The sequence below is a fragment of the Linepithema humile genome, chromosome 7, assembly GCF_040581485.1.
Source record: "Linepithema humile isolate Giens D197 chromosome 7, Lhum_UNIL_v1.0, whole genome shotgun sequence".
NCBI lineage: Eukaryota > Metazoa > Arthropoda > Insecta > Hymenoptera > Formicidae > Linepithema > Linepithema humile.
The window spans coordinates 13,275,327-13,296,530 of NC_090134.1; the positions used below are offsets into that span (position 1 = coordinate 13,275,327).

Below are 21,204 nucleotides of genomic sequence, written 5' to 3' on the forward strand. Positions count from 1 at the left end.
ATACATCAACAGTTATCGTACATACAAATACGTGTTATGACGAGTAAACTAGCCACTGTGCATACGGTGACAACTTCGTTTGGACGAGTTAACTCGGGATTTTGCCCAGTTTGTTTAACATAATGCTAACTCATTTTTTTATTGATTGGGAGCGTTTACGTCGTAAAGTAAAAGTTATTCGATTTAATTCTTATTTTTCTTTACAAATATTTCTTTTCATAGAAGTCGTTTGTCATTCTAAATGATAGGTTTCATTTTATTATTTGCGGATGAATCTCTGTCGCCATTTTTCTATCTTATACGAATTTACGAATCAAAACTAAATTTATGTAAATACATACATACGATTTACGTATTACCTTAATTTCAAGAAAACATTATGGCGTATGCTAAACTTTCGGAACAAGAGAGGGTATCTCTATTAATGATGCGTGGTTGGGGAGATCGAGTGCGATCTTATAATGAAGTTCGGGTGCTATTTAATCGCACTTTTCGTAATGGAGACGGGTTAAGTCCTGTCTCAAAATCTACAGTCGAAAGAACTGTACTACGCTTTATGGATAATGGGACTGTCAAGGACCTTGAGAGAAGTGGTCGGCCAAAATCTGTAGCATCTGAGGAGAAACAGATTGAAATTGCTCAAGCATTTGTTGAAAACCCGCATCTTAGTCTACGTAGAGCCGGTAATGAGCATGACGCTTCTCATGAAACAGTACGTAAAGTTTTGAAAAGCATACATTTTCATCCTTACAAGATTCATTTGGTATAGGAGCTTAATGAAGATGATCCTGATCATCGTCGGATCGAATTTAGCGAAACGATGATGAACAGAATCGATAAAGATCCTCTTTTTTTGTACAATATAGTTTTTTCAGATGAAGCTACTTTCACTTTAAAAGGTGAAGTAAATAGACACAATTGCAGATACTGGTCCGAAACAAATCCTGCTTGGATGTTGGACAGTCACACACAATATCCACAAAAGCTAAATGTTTGGGCTGGCATCTTGAATGATACACTTATAGGCCCTTTTTTTATTGATGGTAATCTCAATGCCGGTATGTATGAACAGCTGCTCAGAAATCAAATTATACCAAGAATAAGAGAAATAGCAGGTAATAATTATGATGATACATGGTTTCAGCAGGACGGAGCAGCCGCTCATTACGGTAGGGACGTTCGAGCGTATTTAGATACTCAGTTTCCTCATAAGTGGATTGGAAGAAGAGGTAAAATCGAGTGGCCTGCTAGATCCCCTGATCTAACGACTCTTGATTATTTTTTTGGGGGTTACTTAAAGAGTAAAGTATACGCCACTCAACCACAAAACTTAGATGAACTGCGGAATCGGATTATGCAAGAGGCCGCTTTAATTGATAGAGTGATGATTCGTAATGCTGTATCTCATTTTTACAACCGCATAGCTTTTTGTCAAGAAGCTCAAGGTTTGCAGTTTGAACATCTGCGCTAAACTTCGAATCTTGAAAGAAAACACGCTAATCAAGCACCCCGGACGTGAGAGGCGAGGGGACTCACGCTAATCAAGCACCCCGGACGTGAGAGGCAAGGGGACTCACGCTAATCAAGCACCCCGGACGTGAGAGGCAAGGGGACTCACGCTAATTAAGCACCCCGGACGTGAGAGGCAAGGGGACTCACGCTAATCAAGCACCCCGGACGTGAGAGGCAAGGGGACTCACGCTAATTAAGCACCCCAAAGGGAATAGATTTTACTACGTCCACGTCGTTATTCCTGGGTAATGCTAAAAGTAAATAAAAAAAGTTGACCTTGAAACAATCTTGAAGGTCATCTTCAATGCCATGCTCTAGGTCACTACTAAATACGCCTTGTTAAAGTTATTAGTTTTGGTCGTTAAAAAAAAAACTGAAAACCATCTATTCCAAAAGATATCCAGACCTTGCTCGAGTTTAAATGACCTTAAAGTGACCTTCAAGATCAAACACTACCTATGACTTAGTACATATCTAAACGTAAAATTTCCCGCTCTTTCGATTGCCGGTGTCAAAAAAGGGGGTTTCTATTTAAAAAACCTAATCTAACCTTGAAATGACCTTGAAGGTCAAACTCAAGGTCAAATTGAAGATCACCGTTGAATTCCTCGTTGAAAATTACTTTAGAAATGACCTTGAAGGTCAAACTCAAGGTCAAATTGAAGGTCACCGTTGAATTCCTCTTTGAAAATTACTTCAGAAATGACCTTGATCTTTTTCAAAAATACCTTACATGAGAAAATATTCAGCCGTCCCGGGACTTAATTGACACCCTGTATATAGGTTGTCCTATTTTAAATGAGAACTTCAAATATCTCTTGAACAAATGCATTTTAAAGACAAATGTTTCAGACAAAAATTTTAGGGTTTCAAAAAAGACATAAAAAGAATGAAACAAAATATTTCTAGATAAAGACATTTCATAGATTTGGGGGGCAACTTAATTTTTTAAAATGGAATTACTTTAATTGTCTTATGTCAATAGATTCCTTGTAACATTCTGCATAAAAGTATTATAATAAGATTATCGAAAAGTAAATATTTTACGAGATATTTTATATCTTAATTTGATATATTTGGATATAAAATACAAAATATCTCGTAAAATATTTACTTTTCGATAATCTTATAATATTTTTATGCAAAATGTTACTAGGAATCTATTGACATAAGACAATTAGAGTAATTCCATTTAAAAAAATTAAGTTGCCTTCCAAATCTATGAAATGTCTTTATTTAGAAATATTTCGTTTCATTTTTTTTTTGTTTTTTTTGAAACCCTACAACTTTTGTCTGAAACATTTGTCTTTAAAATGCATTGTTCAAGAGATATTTGAAATCGTCGTTTAAAATAGAACGTCCTGTATATTGTATATGAAATAAATGTAATGTGCATATAGTTATTGATTTTTTTTGCAGGCGTCAAATGCTGCAAACAGAAGTGCGAAATGCGCAATTCGGGGAAAGAAGTGAGACAACAAAGCAGCAAAATAAAGAAGAAATAAGTAAGTATAATAAAAATGTCGAATATGACGACGATAACAGTTTGGTTATCGAAAAGGGTCATCTGGATACGAATCGTATCCAAGAAAACATGCCCGAAAGTAGTTGCATTGTTGACCTTTCTTTTATGTGGAATGAAATCCACAGAGTATTTGATGATCATGCACGAGGAATTGAGTGCCAATTTAAAGATTGGAAACTCGTAAATTCCCGTCGCCGTGGATTACTGACGCAGTTGTTCTTCAAGTGCCAAATGTGCAACTATGAAGCCAACATATGGTCAGAACCTTCAGAACCTAATAAGCTGGATCTCAAAGCTGCTGTAGCTACAACTATAACAATTGGGAATGGTTACGCCCAACTGGAAGAATTCTGTGCGGATATAAATATCCCTTGTATGTCTGAAAAGACTTATATCAAATATCGAGAAATGTAGTCGATGATTTTCAAAAAATAGCCATGAAAAGTATGAAAATGGCAGGCGAACTCGAAAAACAACTTGCCCTCGAGAGGAATGAAACTATAAATGGCATTCCGTATATAACCGTTGTAGCGGATGGTAGTTGGATGAAGAGATCATATGGCAACATCTATGATTCACTGTCTGGTGTTGGTGCCATAATTGGATATCGCACAAGGAAAGTTCTCTTTATTGGCATCCGCAATAAATTTTGTACGGTGTGTGATATGGCAGAGCAAATCGGTCATGAGCCACATAGCCATAAATGCTATAAAAATTTTGACCGCAACGCTAGCTCTACAAGAATGGAAAGCGACGCCATTGTAGAAGGTTTTAAAAATAGCCTTGAAATGCATGGACTGATATATAGAACTTAAATATATAGAACTATTGCTGATGGCGACAGCAGCGTATATCAGTTCATTAAAAATAATGCGCCATATCGCGAACAAGAAGTGACTGTACAAAAAATAGAATGCAGCAATCATTTGCTTCGCAACTTATCCAAAAAGCTGAAAACTGTTGCAGAGACAGCACAGCCAAAACAGCATAGAAAACGTGGCTTTGTACAGCTACGAAAAGTTGTAGGAAACAACATTTTAAAAATACGGAAAGAAGTGGTAGAGGCAGCCACTTTATAAAGGGAAGAAAATATACCTCATTATAGCAAGGCTACGGAATTACAAAAAGATATTTTGAACATTTCTAGCCATATTTTTGGTGAGCATAAAAGATGCAAAGAACACGGCCGTATATGCGAAGAAAACCGTGAGAAAATGCAAAATTATGTGCCGTATTTGAAATTCCACGGTTTATATCAAAAAATTGAAAGTGCTGTTATGTACTTGAGCGCTTATTCCGATAGTTTGTTGTTAAATTTAACAAACAATCCTGCAGAATCGTTTAATACAATAATCTGCAAAACAATAGGTGGAAAGCGCATAAATTTCGGCCTACGAGGTTCTTACAATGCTAGAATTGCGGGAGCTGTTGTGCAGTATAATACTGAACAAGTTCTTACGCAAATGTATGAAAACGTGTAAGAATGTTCCTCTAGTCGTTGAGAATTTAGAAAAGCGACGACAAATAAAAATTTCGAGAACCAAAGAATCTCGAGAAGTGCATGGCAGATCAAAAAAATTCAAACGAGAGCCAGGAACAGATTGTTATTATGGTCCGCAATCACAAAAGCCAGATCTTCCGCCTAACGTTTATCAACAATTAGAAGAAAATCATATGGAAAAGTTTGCGGAAAATGCAGAAAAGAGGCAAGAAATAGAGAATTAGAGATAAGAGGCCAAAGTGAATGTGAACTATGGCATTCATTGAGACGTGAAATGCTAACAGCATCCAATTTTGGAACCGTATGTCGCATGAAACCAACAACGTCTTGTGCAGCAACTGTAAAAAGCATTTTGTATCCTCTACACATTGACACTGCAGCCATGAAATATGGTCGCGAGAGGGAGGAAATCGCCAGAATAGAATTGGCTGCAAAATTGAATAAAAAAATGGCACTATGCGGATTGTTCATTGATTATGAAAATCCATGCTTGGGTGCTTCTCCCGATGAACTTATCGATGAAGATGGACTGGTGGAGATTAAATGTCCTCCATCAGCTGAAAATTTAACAGCTGATGAAGCTGTACAAACATTGCCTCAATTAAAAGGCATATTTGACAAAAAAAATATTGATAAAATGAATCGAAATCATCGATTCTTTTATCAAGTTCAGGGGCAGTTGAACATAACGCAACGCAATTATTGCATTTTCGTTATATGGACCCCAAAAAGTTTAAAAACCGTGCGTGTTAATAGAGACAATGTCTTTTGGGAAAAAGAAATGGTACCTGTCTTAACACCTGTCTATTATGAGTGTATGTTGCCAGAAATTATAGACAGTCGCCATAATAGACATATGCCAATTAGAGATCCGAAATATATTACGGACGCAAAAGAACAAGCATGTAGAAATAAAAATAAGCGTCTTAACGAAAATGAAAATCTTTTGCTAGAGAGCAAAAAATTAAAACAGAAAGTTTTATTAACTGACGCCACAAGCATAGATACTGCTCTGGATGTGGAGCAAGATAGCGATTGCATCGTTGTCAATTATTCAACGAATAAGCGAAATCTGACTACAGATGAAATAGCAAGACGTAAAAAAGTTTTAGATAAAACAATAATTCCTCTTTCTTTGGTGAGAGAGAATGTTCTCTCTGAACAGAGCCAACTGAACGATGAATCGTTAGACACATTCTTGCGCGTTGTTAGAGAAACGTCTTGTTTCGAAACGCAAGCGTTCAGTACTTGCAGTTTCCTGAACTAATAATAGCCAGTGATAGCAATAACAGCTTACAAATAATGGAAGCAACTGTACTAATCACTGGCGATGTATTTTTTTTGACGGCTCCAAGCTGCATGTGTATGACAGTTTACCTAACTGCACATACGAAAAATTGGCAGAGAAGGAGAAAGATTATATTCGCAAACGTTATCCAACAATAAACGTAAGCGATATAATATTCGAAAAAGTCCAATCACAACCGGACAGTACATCTTGCAGAATTTATGCAGCTGCTTTCGCTACAACTGTAGTCTTAGAAAAAAATCCTTGTATGGAAAAATATTCTAATGACGTTGAGCGCATGAGACGTCATTTTATGAATATAATAGAAAATAACAAGCTGTCACTTTTTCCCTCACAATAAGTGTTTTGCGCAACATGGCAAAAAATCAAGTAATTTAGTTTAAAATAAAATAGCATTTTTTAATGTAATATCGATAATACTCGATATGTGCCTTATTTGCACTTAAAAAAAAAATGCAATATTATTCACACAGTTGGTGTGCAAAATCGGAGAGACGAAGAATAAAAATAATGGTTGCGTCTAACGAGAATGGGCGGCGGATGGGGCCTATTCTATATTTTCTGTTTTTAATATTTTTAAAAATATTAATAAAGCCGATCTAACATCAGCTGGCAATTTGTAAAAAATAAAGTCAGAGGCGATTTTACGTGTGCTGGAATTGTCGATTAATAAAGCCAGAGGCGATTTAACGTGGGCTGGCTATTAGATAAATACGTATTTACTTTTTTTTGTAATTGATTACAAAGAACGTGATGTGACTGATCTGTATCAGAGATATCAACTCGAGTTCCGTGCAACATAGCTACATGAGGGATAGGGTCTCCACCATGCGAACACCACACAAGCAAGAATCGCTAACGTCACGCATTTGTGTGCGCTCGGCGCATTTGGTCGTACGACACAGCTTACGATAAATGCTAAGAAGCGTTTCTAATCGAGTAAGGCGAGTCGCTAGAATATTATATCCCGTCTTTGAGACCTGCTTTTTGTAACTCTTTTTCCGTATTTTTTTCTAACAGTGCACAAATGATTACATAATTCTTTTTGCTAAAAAATATTTAATATTTATTAAAATTAACATATTAAATTAATAACTTTAGAAAGAAATAATGATTTGTTATTATCAATAGAAAAATAAAAAATAATTACAATTTTGCAAAAAAATGTAAGTGTTTAACATAAACAAATATTTATAAATATAAAATTATATTTTTTAAATATTTACATTTGTAAAACACTTATTTGTTAAACACTTACATTTTTTTGCAAAATTGTAATTATTTTTTATTTTTCTATTGACAATAACAAATGAGTATTTTTTTCTAAAGTTATTAATTTAACATATGCAAATATTTTTAATAAATATTAAATATTTTTTAGCAAAAAGAATTATCTAATTATCATTTGTGCACTGTTAGAAAGAAATACGGAAAAAAAGTTGCAAAAAACAGGTCTCAAAGACGGGATATAATATTCTAGCGATTCGCCTTACTCGATTAGAAACGCTTGCTTCTTAGCATTTATCGTAAGCTGTTGTCCGTACGACCAAACCGCCGAGCGCACACGGACGCGATTCTCGTTTGTGTGGTGCCCGCATGGTGGGTGGGGGTCCTTCTCTTCATGTTGCTCTGTTGCACGGAGCTCGAGTGTGCATCTCTGATCTGTATATACGTTATCGGAGGATTTGAACGACTTTCGCACTTCTTTCCTCGATCAAAATTTTATTGCAAGGCCATGATATAATGTACAAGGCAAAATAGGCATATGCAAAAGGTCTAATAAATATTAACTAATATGGTAAAATATTTTATTTAAAATATATACAGGGTGTCCCATTTAACTTGAGACAACTAAATATTTCGAAAAATAAGCATTGTACGAAAAAATGTCCCAAATAAACTTTTAATATTATCAAGGGGGACGTCTGCCTGTGTAAAAATTAACCCGCCCCTTGGGGGTGGGGAGGGTGGCAACTTTGAAATTTCAAATGGGAACCCTCATTTTTTATTGCAGATTCGGATTCCTTGGAAAAAAATACGTAAGTTTTGTCCGAGACATTTTTTCGAATCGTGATAGATGGCGCTGTAATCAGTGAAAATTAATTTTTGCCATTTTTTCTCACCATCGGGGTGCTTTATTTCGGTGAGTCCCCTCGCCTCTCACTATTCAATTACAATAAATGCTCGAAATAATGACCTTCCATTTCGATGCATTTATTAACTCGAGCTTGGAATGCTTGTACACATGTAGAAAGTGTATCTGGCGTTATTTGTGCGCAAGCATATCTAATACGTTCCACCATGTTTTCTCGAGTATTTGGTACTTCTGTATACACTTTTTCTTTCAGGTAACATAAAATTATTTCAAAATTATTTCAACTTTCTCCTCTAAAGATAAATAATCTACTATTTATTTGCTGAAATAAAGAACGCGTCCGTAAAAAAACAAGTAGCTGTAAACAAGTAGAGCATTGCTTTCGATTCTTGTTTTTATAGGTTAGGGGTTATGAAAATTTGTATAATTGTTTATCGTATCCAGTACTGTTACTAATAAAAACTTGTTTTTATAGACATCGAACGGCTATATTTTCTTTTCACGATTCTGGAATCGACGAGAGTTGATAAACACCCTTACATATATTAACATTTTATTTCAAGAAATTAAAAATTAACATTATTTCTGAATGATAAAATATATAATTATATTCCGAAAAAAACATATTTGTAAAATATATATATATTTTTGGTAAGGGCAGATAAAAATAATTTAGATTGGATTAAATATGCAGCTGTAATAAAATAATTGGAAATAATATATATATATATTATACTTTATACTATGGTGTATTATACATACTTCCCAAATAGCACCAAATATCTTATGGACGTTTATTTTATGTCCCTTTCATGTCCGTATGTCCATGGACATAATATGGATATCCAATGTATAACTGTCCATGGATATTTAACGGATGTCCAATTTGGACATCCATTGAATATCCTATGGATACTCTATATCGTATGTAATACAACACTAATATTTTGTTTTTTTTTATTTTAATAAGAGTATAAAATATAATATTCTCAGTTTATTAGTAATAATATATAATAGTTTAAAATTCATATATTGTCATCGATTTATAACTAATTACTGATAATAGATAGTAAATGACTTGTGTAGTTATGTTTTCGGCGCTAAATTATCACGTGCAGGTTGCGTGCAGTTCTAACCTCCTGTATGTACGCGAATCGCATTGTGCCTCGTATGCTTTTACTGTGATTTTACTGTGATTTTACTTGTGTTACAAGTTACAAGTGCTAATAAGTGCGAAAATTCGCCTTTATACTACTGTGTAAGTATAACTATACATATTTACATTTTATCATTTTTTATAAGATTGAATTCACATGATATATTTTTATATACACGTCTTTTGCGATTGACTTTGTTATCAATTCACTAAAATCTAATTTATTTATTACTTTTTCATTTCCATTATTCTTTTAATTAGTTTTATTTAGAATCAAAAAATTTATTTATAATTAATTTCAATATTATCAGTTATTATAAATTAACGAGAATACCAAAAACAATTTCTTCCAAATATTATAGACGAGCAAAGGCTGATAAGGATTCTTTAATTGATTTAATTGATTTTGTTCATCAGCCAGTTACTTTGCGCAATGTTGAAAACACTTTAAATGATCAATTAATAAATGAGCAGAGAAATAATTTTCAATTGTTAAATGCAGTAGGGATTAATAATATTCAGTCATCAAATGAATCAATTCTTATTAATAGGTTTGAACAATTGAATGAATTAGATTACAATGCATCCGATAACTACATATCTAATGATGATTCATCCATCACCGATGCACATGATAGCGATAGATCTAATGGCAATGTATATAAAGAGTACAATAATCATTTAAATAATAATATTAATAATCCTAAATCTTTTGAATCAGAACTTGCTAAGTGGGCTATTGAAAATAACATAACTCATGTCACGTTAAATAAATTATTAGAAATTTTAAAATCTAAATATCCTAATTTACCAAGTGATGCACATACTTTACTGAAAACTCCTAGAAAAGTTGTTGTTAAAGATGTCGAACCAGGACATTACTGTCATTTTGGTTTAAAAAATTGTATTCAAAAATTGTTTTCACGTTATTCTTTTCAAAATATTCAGATTATAGAAGTTTATATTAACATTGATGGCTTACCGCTTAGTAAAAGTAGTAATAGTGAATTATATCCTATACTTTGTAGCTTAGTAAAAAATCGTTCAGTAGTAGATATTGTGGGTGTATATCACGGTAACAAAAAGCCAACAGATGCAAATGTTTATTTAAGAGAATTTGTCGATGAAGCTATTGCTTTAACAACGGACGGTATATTGCTGAATGGTCGTATATATCCTTTTAAAATTAAAGCTTTTATATGTGACACACCAGTTAAGGCATTTATAAAATTCACTAAGGGTCATATGGGTTATTATTCATGTTCGAAATGTTATATAGAAGGAAGTTTTTTTAATAACAAGATATGTTTTCCAAATTCAAGTAACTTGCGTTTAAGAAGTGATAACGATTTTAGATTAAAATTACAAGAAGAACACCACACGGGCACGTCAATATTAGAGTCAATTCCAAATTTAAATATGATAACTGATTTTCCATTAGATCCAATGCATTTAATATATCTAGGAGTTGTCAAAAAGTTATTATACTTGTTTCACTATGGTACAATGGAAAGCCATCTTCAAAATTATCTTCCGTTCAAATAACCGAAATATCCAATTTATTAGTTTACCAGAAAAAAAAATATACTATGTGAATTTAACCGTAAACCAAGATCTCTAAACGAATGTGCAAGATGGAAGGCAACTGAATTCAAACAATTTTTACATTATACAGAACCTGTTGTTTTAAAATCAGTTCTCAGTAATGATAGATATCTTAATTTTATAATGTTACATGTAGCTATTACTATATTGTCAAGTACGAAACATTTTGAATATATAAATTATGCTAATTCATTACTTCATTATTTTGTAAAAACTTTTACTATTCTTTATGGCAAACAGAATATTTCATTTAATATACATAACTTATTACACCTTTGTGATGATTTCAAAAATTTTGGATGTTTGGAAGAATTCAGTGCCTTCCCTTTTGAAAATTTTATGCAATCAATAAAAAAATTGATACGTAAAAATGATAAACCATTACAGCAGATCATATTTCGTACATATGAACAAGACTGTTTTATACATAGTGAAAAAGCAGAAAGAAATATGATTCCTCAACTACTTGATCAGCATCATAAAGGACCTTTAATAGACATTTCATGTTCTAAACAATGGGAAAAAATTTTATTTTGTAACTTTACTTTAAAAATACAAGAGCCAGATAACTGTTGTTTACACGATGGCAGCATTATTAATATTAAAAATTTTGTTTCCAATGATGTTAACAACTTTTTATTAGGTTATAAATATCAAACACTGCAAGATTTGTATAGTCAACCATGTAGATCGTCCCAATTAAAAATTTTTGTAGTCAATAATGATATAAGTCCTCTGCAAAAATGGAACATAAATGAAGTTGCATATAAATGTATAAAACTCAAGTTCAATGATAAATTCGTTATTTTTCCTATGTTGCATTCCGAATAATTTTATAATATTAGTAAATATTGTTTATTTATGAAGAATATTTTCATTAATTACTGGACACCCTACACACACACACACGCACGCACGCACGCACGCACGCACGCACGCACGCACGCACGCACGCACGCACGCACGCACGCACGCACGCACGCACGCACGCACGCACGCACGCACGCACGCACGCACGCACGCACGCACGCACGCACGCACGCACGCACGCACGCACGCACGCACGCACGCACGCACGCACGCACGCACGCACGCACGCACGCACGCACGCACGCACGCACGCACGCACGCACGCACGCACGCACGCACGCACGCACGCACGCACGCACGCACGCACGCACGCACGCACGCACGCACGCACGCACGCACGCACGCACGCACGCACGCACGCACGCACGCACGCACACGCACGCACGCACGCACGCACGCACGCACGCACGCACGCACGCACGCACGCACGCACGCACGCACGCACGCACGCACGCACGCACGCACGCACGCACGCACGCACGCACGCACGCACGCACGCACGCACGCACGCACGCACGCACGCACGCACGCACGCACGCACGCACGCACGCACGCACGCACGCACGCACGCACGCACGCACGCACGCACGCACGCACGCACGCACGCACGCACGCACGCACGCACGCACGCACACACACACATATGTAGAGCTTGCAATACTTCGTATATTTTAATTTTAGTTGCAGAAAAATTCGAAGATAAAATGGCTCGTTCATGGAGCGTTGTAAAATTTGATATGGAAAATACGGTGGAAGCGGTACCTTCAAGATGGATATTTAATAATAAATGTTATTGGCCCCCGTACTCTATAGCAAAAATACAAGCTGCGATAAGAAATAATGAGGAACCTAACACTTGCTGGGCTTCACACAATGTAACCGTATTTCGAAATAGCACCTATGGTAAGTATTTTATTGACTGTAAAACATAATATTTTTTTAGTCAAAAACATTTTGCATTTTATCAACAAATTGTATATTAAAACAATTTATACTATATATTTTTAGAAAATTACTCAAACGCAAAGGAGAAAGCTAAAAAAGCTGAATTCACGTCCGATTTGAATTCTGATATTGAGAAGTTAGATTCGCCACGTATATCAAAAAAAACATATACAAAACGACATTGCTGCTCTTCATCTGAAGAAGATGAAATTGATGAGGTGACCAATTTACCCAGGCCTCCACCTCTTCAAAAAGGTTTGTTCGATTACAAAATGTGTTGATTATTACTAACCACATATAATACTATACGTAACAATATTAATACCGGCCTTAATATTTTTGTTAATTATTTGTATATATTTATCTCTTTCTAATATATATTTTATTTTTATTTATGTTTACCTTTTATATCGCTATTTTGTTCTCTGAAAGCCTATTTGAGCCATATTATAAATATAAAGAGCATTGCGTGAACGTCTAGTTTACATATTATTTTTATATTTTTATTTTAGGTGTAGAAATATCCAAGATTGGTGACAGCTCAATTTATGATTTTGTCAAACGAGCTTTGCAATTATTAATGACTAATGAGCTCGCATCTCAATATAGCTGGCTTGGAGCGAGAAAGAAGAAAGTTTTCAATAAACTTAAAATTGCAGATATGTTGATCGGTAAGTTATAATTATTTTTTTGCAAGATATAAGCGGTGACAATGGGAACGATTAGGAATAATATATTGCTTAGAAATAAATCTTTATTGTATTATTGATGGGTTTGTATTATATAAATATAGAATACTTACTATTAAAATAATATATAATTGCTTATTGCAATAACCATCACTTTTTTTATTCAAGATTGAATTGTTAAAAATTTGTTTTTTTAGAGTCTAGTCATTCAGGTGTGATTAGGCTTTTTTCTATTTGAATTCTTTTTTTACAGCTTCAGCCCTGTTAGACAGAATTCAAATCTACCGCGATGCAATACGCACGTAGTCGCGAAAGACTAATTTGACTTGAGTCGTTCCGTCTCTTCCGGAGCCGTTCATCGTAATACATCTCTCTCTCTTGGACGAACCCGCGTGTGAGCAATGTCGTGACCGCGTGTCTAAGTCGTTCGCATTCATCAATTATAAAATAAAAGTAGTTTCTGTGCTCAATTAAGGAATAATTATTCCCTTTAAAGACCTTCCCGCCCTACCTAACCGACCATCAACAGGTTATGGGCCCAGAATAGGTCGAGAATAGAACTTTTTCGGGACGCGCGCGTTGAGATTGGATAAAAGCACGTGCTCGGTTGAAAGTGAAAAATTATTTTTCGAAGTGTACGGACTGATTATGTCTTCGAGCTCAACTCTCGGTCCTTTGCGCATTGAGTTGCTGTCGAAGGATAATTATGATACTTGGCGGATGCAGGTGGAGGCTCTCCTCATTAAAAACGATGGATGGGAATACGTGATCGGCGATAAGGTGAAGCCGGAACCGGTAGCCGCGAGTGGGACAGCGGGTGCCGCGGCGGATGCCGCGATTTACGCATGGAAAATAGCCGATAGAAAGGCGAAATCCGACTTGATTCTGTCAATTCACCCGTTGGAACTCAAGCAGATTCGAGGCTGTGAAACGTCTCATGACGTGTGGCTCAAGCTGGAATCAATTTACGCATCCAGAGGCCCCGCCAGAAAAGCGACACTCCTCAAGCAGCTAATTCTTCAACGCATGCAAGAAGGTAGCGATGTGAAAGAGCATATGGCAAAATTTTTCGATGTAGTCGATAAATTAGAAGCCTTGGATATGTTGCGCCTACTTCGGTAGCGATAGGCGCTGCGTAAAGATTCGGAATTCGCCGTGCTGGTCAAGGGGGCTTTAGCTCGGAGAGTTTAGAATAATTAAGCACTTCTGAATAGATAGAATAACTTTTATTTGGTATCTTCTTATTACACTTGTCACCTCACTTATTCGGCGACCGTACTACCGTGGTTACGCGTGTACGCGACGTGTCGTGCTTCGTCCGGAACTTTGCTGATAAAAAACCCGCGGCGCCTTGTGCGCCGCCTTAATTTATACGGATCAGTATTCGAAACACAATGAAACTTGAACTATATCGATCCATTGTGTTACCAAAATGCTGATCTGTTTAACCTACTTTAGACGCAAGTGACACTCGGGCTTCTAAGAACGAGTGCTCGCGTCAGCGCCTAATTGTTTAATAATTAAATAACTTTTGTCACAGGATTCTCGAGAAGTGGCCTCGATTAATGGCCTTCTAAATGTTTATTATTGTTATTGCCTAATTAACCTATAATTATTACGTTGTGGTCTTTCGACACACAACATCCCTCCCCCGTTAAAAGAAGAAAACGGAGGTACGAAGTTTTCGTTTGTTTAGTGCAGTTGTCTCAGTAGTAGCCTGAGTAGTGCATGTTATAATGATTTACAATTTTACGCATTCCGGGGTTGCGAGAGTTCTCGAGTTTCCCTTTTTCTTTTCGCTAGAACAATTACCATTCCTATTAATAGAGTTAACACAATAACTACGATGGCTACAGAACTAGTGACCATAGGATAAATAAATATCGGCTTTTTGAATTGCACAACATTACTTTCTTCTAATTCCTTGTTAATTTCTTTTATTTCTCTTCCTAAATCCATGAGTTCCTTAGGGCTCTGGATGATTTTCTTTAATTTTATTGGTCTGATTGCCTCCTCTGGCTTATTTATGACCGTCTCTTTTATTAGAGTTAAATTAAATTTCGGCAAAAAGGCTTGAATGCTAGTGTCACTTGTTGACGTTAAAGTCCTGATGGTCATGTCCGTCGTAATTATTTTACAATTATTTACTAATGTAATTCTACCGGTGCGTTCGATTTTGATTCGCATATCCCTTTTATTTTTGCACTGTATAATTATTTCCTGTTCTTTATTAGTCGAATACAGCCATGAGTTTACTTTGCTTAGAGCTATCCAAATCGTTTGGTTAGATTTAATATATCTAACGTCGCACGCATTTTCTTTCGCTAATCCCGCGTACAACTGTACTTCACAGAGTGCTCTCTGATTTATAGAGTATACTGGACTGTCTGGTTTACAAATATACTGATTTACGATTTTTACACACTTACTTAAATTTTCTACCGTCATGGTTACATAGGAGGGTAATTCCAGATTAACGGCAATTACATGTTGGTTTATTTCCGTAAAGGTAAATAGTTCGCCATGGTTATGGACAGGTAGAGGAATTATCTTTATTAACTTATATTTAGGATAAGATACAAGTGGAAATCTTAATATAGTGTACATAGTGTCGTTCGCATAATATGCGTTAACAGTGGTCAATTTCTCTAGTAACGGCCATCCACTATTTTCGAGGGCAAAGGGGAAGTGCGTCCCTTGAGGCAAGTGTGGCGTTATCGCTCGCAATTCGCTAAAAATTTGCTCTACCGGAACTAACCTAGGGTGTATAATTCCGTGTGTAGCGTAGGACAAGTAGTCATATACGTTCTGTACGTCACGTTGTAAATCGGTTAACATTTTATTAATAATAGTATAATATTCGTTTATTTCTTCGCTTTTGATAATTAACATTGTGCCGCTGTAGATACGCTTATCTAGATCGTATAATCTTTCGTTATTCTGTTCGATGGTTTCTTCTAAATCACTGATATGCGCTATTGTAGTATTTAATACTTTTAATTGGTTATGCGTTACGTGCGTAAGCGTCTTCTGGTTACTTTGTATTAGCATCAGTTGTTCGTTTATTTGTTTTTCATCGTCGGCGTCCATAGTGTCGAATAACGATTTAGCTAGCGAACCTATTCCGTTAATCAGTCCGCGCTTTCTATTTGATGAATCCTTATAGATACTGTTTAATCTGTCTATTAGTGCAGCTAATCTAACTTCATCTTTCTTTATTAATTCTAACAGATTCGCGAATTTGCTTTTCTCTGGACGATTCGGATGTATCGTGTCCCTCGCGCTTTCGGCTCGCTCGACCCATTCTCTGATATGCTCATGACGCTGACCTAACGACGATATTTCGAGTTTGATTACTAGTTTCCAGGTAGAGTCTATAATGTTCAGGTCTCCAATCTCCTCGAAATATAACCCAGGCTCTTGCTGGAATCGGTCCACGGTGACGGGTAGGTTTGTCTCAGGTTGCGTCGCAAGCGCTTCCCGGAGAATTAGATACCTGTTATCAGGTGGTTATAAAGTTACATTGGATATGAATGAGCATTTTTTTTTTTTTTTTTTTTTTACCGGTGGGTCGTTATAGGGCGAGTGGCGCGTAGTTTAGTACTGTTTCGATTCGCGACGATGAATGAGACCTTCCTCGTTGAGTCTGATACGATCGCGGGAACGCGGCGCGTGTTTCGCCTCCGTCTGGAGGCGGAAGCCTTTTCCGCTTCGCAAGGATTTAATAGACGTGACGGCGAAGTTCGAGGGAGAGTTGCCCCCAAGTTTTCTCCGGGGGTTTTTTCGGTTTGGCGTGCCGGTAGCGTATATGATAAAGTGCATGGAGAAGCAAGGAGTGGCGGAGAGGTAAGTGTTTATTGTTCCACAAATAATTTTAAACGATTCGCATGAACGACCATGCTTTTCCTCCCCGCTTTTATAGTGTAATTCACGTCGGAATTTTGTTTAATTATTGTATGCGGTCCTCTCCATAAAGATTCTAATTTCTTAGAGCGTCCACGGCGCAGTGTTTCATCGTATAGCAATACCTTGTCGCCTGCTCTAAACGTGCTTATATTAGCCTTTTTGTCGTAGCATTCTTTTGATTTTGCTTTCTCCTCTTGCATGTTCGCTTTCGCTACCTGGTGTGCTGCGCGCAATCTTTCTTTGAACTCGGATACGTAGTCATCATACATATACGTTAATTTCGGAGGACATGTCAGGGCCGTAGGGAGCGTAACCTGGTGTCCGTACAACAGTTCGAATGGCGTATAGCCTGTCGCTGTATGTGGTGTAGTATTGTATGTGAACATCGCGTAGGGCAGCCATTCGTCCCAATCGGTCTGATCTCCGTTTATGTAGTGTCGCAAGTACTCTGCTAGTGTCCTGTGCGATCTTTCGAGCGCGCCGTTACTTTCCGGTTGGTACGCGCTTGTACGAATCTTCTCAATTTTTAACAGTTTGCAAGTGCTCTTAAACACTTCGCTCATAAAATTCGTTCCTTGGTCGGTGAGAATTTTGTCAGGCACTCCGTATTCCAAAATTATTTTTGTAACGAATGCCTTCGCTACTGTACCAGCTTCCTGATTTTCGATGGGCATTGCCTTGCTCAGTTTCGTGAAATGATCTTGGAATGTTAGTACGTATTTGTTTCCGGTTAGAGTTACGGTTAACGGTCCTACTATATCTAGTGCGCATTTTTCGAATGGCCTATCCGGAGTATCGGTAATAATCATTGGCGCTTTACTTCGCCGTTTTAATTTATTCTTTTGGCAATGCTCGCATTTGGCAATGTATCGTTCTACGTCTTTTGTTAACCCTCTCCAATTGTGAGTCAAACGGATTCGATTTATGGTGCGTTGCACGCCTTGATGCCCGCCTATCGGTGCATCATGATACTCATACAATATTTGCTGTTTCTCTTCCTCCGTGTACCTTTTTATCTCTTTTTCGCTATCTCTTTCTTCTTCCTCTTCGTCACTCTCTTTCTCCTTGTCGATTATATGTATATCGTGAGCGACGTTGCGACTTAGTGCGTCAGCATTTGTATTGTACTTTCCGGCTTTGTGTACGATTTCATAGTCGTACTCTTCCAATTTCAGTCTCCATCTAATTAGACGAGATCCTGGATCTGTCACGTTAAACAACCAAATTAGCGGTTTATGGTCGGTGACAATTTTAAATTTGGTCCCGTATAGGTACGGTCGAAAATGTTTGACCGCCTACACAATCGCGAGTAGTTCTTTTTCCGTCGTGTTATAATTTTGTTCTGCACGAGAAAGAATTCTGCTAGCATAAGCTATTGGTCGGTCTTGTCCTATCACTCCTTGTGACAAGATACCTCCTATCGCGAAATCCAATGCGTCGGTAGTCAGTATAAATTCATCGTTGAAATTTGGATACTGCAGGACGGGAGCGGTAATTAGTTTCTCTTTTAGATTGTCAAAAGATCCTTGCTGCCGCTCTTGTGTCCACTCGAATTTTACTCCCTTTTTAATCAATTTCGTGAGTGGTTTGACTATTTTCGAAAAATTTTTGATAAACCGTCTATAATAGCCCGCCAGTCCTATGAATGATTGCACATCCTTGACTCGTTTTGGCGTAGAAAAATTCTTTACTGCCTGGATTTTTCCAGGGTCAGGCATAATTCCGTGTTCGGTAATTATGTGTCCTAAATATGCCACTTCTTTTCTAAGAAATTCACACTTGTCCGGCTGTAATTTCAGATTATTGTCGCGTATTTTTTGTAATACTTCTAATAGTCGTCGGTTGTGGTTTTCTAAACTAGCGCCGTATATCACGATGTCGTCTAAATAGACCAGACACCGTATTCCTTGTATGCCCGCCAGAATAGTATTCATTAATTTTTGAAACGTTGCCGGGGCATTCTTTAGCCCGAACGGCATCCGATTAAATTCATAATGCCCGTAGGGCGTTAAAAAAGCCGTTTTTTTTCTTATCTCTGTCTGCCATGGGTATTTGATGATAGCCCGTTGCCAGATCTAACGTTGTAAAATATTTCGAATTCCCTAGTTGGTCCAAAATATCTGTTATATTTGGCAGTGGAAAAGAGTCTCCGACTGTGTTAGGTCGTTTAATTTTCGGAAATCGACCACAACTCGCATTTTAGGTTTTCCCGAAGCGTCTGTTTTCTTCGGTACCACCAAAAGTGGTGCGTTCCATTGACTCGAGCTTGGACGTACGATATCGTTTCTTAACATTTTCTGTACCTGTCTATTTACTTCGGCCTTATGCTTCTCCGGTAATCTATACGGTCGCGTATTCACGACGGGTGCCGTACCGGCTCGAGTTACGATCTCGTGTTGCAGTGCCTCGGTGCAGGTCAGGGGTTCTCCGTCCAAATGGAATATGTCACTGTATTCTTCGCAGATTGCCAATATTGCTTTTTCTTCTTCGCAATTCATATGCGGTCCTCGGTCCTTATTGACTTCTTTATTTTTCTAATACGTGATAAAGGTACTGTATCCTCCTCCTCGCATTTTCCGGTGGTTAAGATTTGTGCTTCTACCTTATTTTCTATAGGCTCAATATCGACGTGTGGGGCTTGTATTTCGATCTCTTCGTCGATGGTGTTTATTACGCTTACGGGACAGCTATAGTCACTGGCGTTTACTAAACAACCGCCGATGATCATCCCTGGTCGTGTCTCCAATACGTGCACGACTCCTAGAGCGTTTTCGCTTGTCGTGGCTTGCACGACTGTTTCACTTCGTGGTGCCAATGTTATTTTCTTATAAGGAAACAGCTTGAATGTAGTTTCTCCTATGGTTAATCGCTTAGTGGGGTACTCCCAATGCGTCACATGCCGTTTCAAAAAATCTGCGCCCAGAATTCCTTCATGTGTTATGGGGAAATCATCTCCCACCACATGTATCTTGTGTCTTATGCGCTTGTTGCACATGGGTATATTGCCTTCAATTATCTCCAAAGTTTCCGTTTTTCTTCCGGTGGCGCCGATTAATGTAATTTTTTCGTCATAGATTAGCGTTTCTCCCTTCAGATGCTTTAACTTTATTAATGTTAATGTAGCGCCGGTATCCACTAGCATGGTAGATATTTCTCCTTTTGCTTCTTTAACAGGGATTTTAATCAGATCCAAATCCGTGTTTGTTTGCGCTATTTTATCAGTATGTGCGACTTGTAAAGTTTTCGCTGGTCGAGCTGTTCTCTTAGCAGTGACCTCGCTCTTGTTGTCGCTATCGTCGCCCTTGCCCTTATCACTTTTAGTGTATTTAATGGCTCTTGGGCGTACATTATCGTTTGAGTTGGCCTCCTTTTCGGGTCGGCCGTTTAGCAGCCAACACTCGTCGCGCAAGTGTCCTGTCTTTTTGCAATGCTTGCAATATTTTTCAAGAGCGTTTACTCTTTGTCCGTCCGCTTTGGGTAAGTTGAATCGGTTAGCAAAGCGACTTGTGCGGCATTCGCGTCCGTGGTGGCCCCATTTGCCACATTTTGCACATTGCGGTGGTTTTTCTCGCGTGGTACCTACCGCTTTGTAATTAGGCTTATTCATTACGTTTGGGCCTCTCATTTTTTCTTCTGAGGCAGCCACTGCTATCGCCTCTTGCAGATTGCTGTAGTTCCGCGATCGGACTATTATTTTTATGTCCTCCTGCAATCCTAATTGAAAATTTTGCAGGGCCTGGCCTTGTATTGTTCCCTTAATCGTGTTCTTTTCGGCCACGGTGTGTCCCTTGCCTTCAATCGTTGACTCATAGAGTTTCATTGCGAGCTGATCCACTCGCAGGCCATATGCTTGAGCGCCCTCCCCCTGCTTTTGCTTGAGTGTGTTAAACTCTAACTGCAGGTGAGCAATGCTTTTACGGGTCGTATAGCATACCTCGAGTTCTTGCTTCAGTTCTGCGAACGTTTGTATGTTTCGCGTCTGGAAATCGAGCATGACCTTTCCCTTTAGTTTAGTGCACAATATGGCCTTGAGTAACTGTGACTCTTCTGTAGGATTTATGCTTTCCATTGCATATGTGCTTGCGCTTAAA

General features: G+C 37.5%; 1 pseudogene; it reads left to right on the plus strand.

The window, feature by feature from the left end:
* Nucleotides 1-2,773: 2,773 nt before the first annotated feature.
* LOC137001024 (uncharacterized) lies at nucleotides 2,774-6,644 on the plus strand (annotated as a pseudogene).
* The last annotated feature ends 14,560 nt before the right edge of the window (nucleotides 6,645-21,204 follow it).